The sequence below is a fragment of the Melanerpes formicivorus genome, unplaced genomic scaffold (genome assembly GCF_026170545.1).
Source record: "Melanerpes formicivorus ecotype bairdi unplaced genomic scaffold, bMelFor1.0.p_v2 SCAF_6, whole genome shotgun sequence".
Classification (NCBI taxonomy): domain Eukaryota; kingdom Metazoa; phylum Chordata; class Aves; order Piciformes; family Picidae; genus Melanerpes; species Melanerpes formicivorus.
Genome location: NW_027142358.1, coordinates 13754922 through 13757016, shown reverse-complemented (window position 1 = coordinate 13757016; position 2095 = coordinate 13754922).

Sequence of the window (2095 nt, the reverse complement as noted above, 5' to 3'; positions counted from 1 at the left end):
CATATCCAGTACAGAATTGTTCTCTACACAAGGGGTTGTCTGTTGGGTTTTTTTTGTTTGGTTGGGGTTTTTGTTGTGTGGGGCTTTTTTATTCTGTTTTATTTCTGTTGTTATACAGAAAAATAAATTCCAACTTTACAATTTAAGAATAGTAAGTCCTCAAAACAGATGTCTAATGTCATTCATTGACACACTAATTTACATGAAGGTTTGTGCTAGCAAATGTCAGTACCTGGAATTACAAAGTAAAGCCAGAAACTGCTGCAAATCTGAATTTGTCCTACAGGCAGTGTAAGTGCTGTGATCCTGAGTGTAGTTGATGACATACTGCTTCAATGTGTAAATATTTTTCATATTTCATTTTTCACAGCAACCATTTTATCATTTCCCTGGTTTTCCTTTTTTATTTTATGATGATGAAATAATCTTGACCTGCATGCATTATTGTTAAAATCATTACTAGCTACATATAAGTGGTTTAAACTTTGTAGCATGAAGATGTGTTTTGAACCATTTGGTTAAATTCTGTAATCTGTATATAATGGTTAAATGATTTCTGGAGTTGTGGAACACATTAAACAGTAGGTAACTCATTTAGAAGGGGGATGTTTTGGAGTTTGCCAACATACGGACACCTCCATTTATGCTGAGAATGTGCTTAAACCTTAGATGGATCATTTTATCAGAATATGTGTTTCATCAAGCATGATGCAGTAGCTTCCATTGCAGAGAAAAGGACATAAACATGCAAAATTCAGTTCCCTGAGCACAACAATACCAACTCTGAGCACCTGCTGCTGAAAGCATACATCATTCCCTCAGAGTGAGGAATAGGCTCAACATGAGAAACAGTGGCAAGATTTCATTATGGAATATGATGAAGTTCTCTTGATGTCACATGAAGACCACACTAATCCTGTACAGCACACCAGCTAATCTTGGTCTCTCCCCTTCCCCTTCCTTTATCTTTCCTCCACCCTCCAGAACAAAATTCTCCCCTTGATCATGAAGGAAGTGAGTGAGCCTGGATGCTACCCCAGGAGAGAAAGCTAGAGGAAGGGCTGGGTCACTTAGTCAAGCAAAGGGGAGGAGAAGGAAATGGTCAGTGAAAAATAACGTTCTAAATGTGGACTAGAATCATTTTGAAGCACTTGAAACACCTCTAAATAAATGAGGAAAGGGGATAATAGGCAAATAAATTTAATTGTATGCAATTAGTAATGGGAGGTTTCAAAATCTGTGGCCTTGTGTGAGACCAACTGCCAGTAACACAATACAGAGTACCAGTTCTTGCTATGTATAGAACCGGAAATGCCAGTCATTAAAATCCTGGTATCCCTTTGCCCTAACATCCACTACACAGCAGCCTGTTTATGCTGAAGCTCACTAGTTGACTGGAATTGCATTTTGATCAGAATCCTCACTGATGCCTTCATTTGTCATATCCTGCCTGAGGCAGCACCTTTCTTTGTGGCTTCTCTCTCTCCCCTTCAGATTAGATGATTTAGACCGTCTATATTCTGACAGTTTAAAAAACATGCAACATGCAAAGAATTGATCATATCTTACCCAGTTACCATAGTGGTGTACAATACATGTGTATATTAGTGTCTGGGTTGGTTGGCTGTTTAAAGAAAGAAAGAAAAAAAAGTTATTGCTCAGTGTGTGCAAACACATGCTAACGTGTTTCATGTTAGCCCATCCTAAGTTAAGTATTTTTTAATTCACTTTTCAAATTTGGTTTAAGTGTTTCTTTTAGGATATTTCTTCACCCATCACATTTTCTGCCTATAGTTCTATGAAGAAATACAGAAGCCAAGCAACTTATTGTGAACATGTTGGGGGTTTGTAGGTGTGTCCCTCTCACATTGTGATGCTGGAAAGACTTACACAGTGCAGAAAATTAGAACTTTAACTAAAAGTCTTCAGTCAGAAATGCTGATATTCTATACCTGTATCACCACAGTGTGGTAGCTCACAGAGTGTGGGTGATGAATTAAGGCTATTTGTTGAGAGCTATGGGACCACAGACAGTGGAGTCCCTTGGCAAGCACTCTGGCTTCCCAACAAATTAAGCTCTTGGGACCTGGCAAAA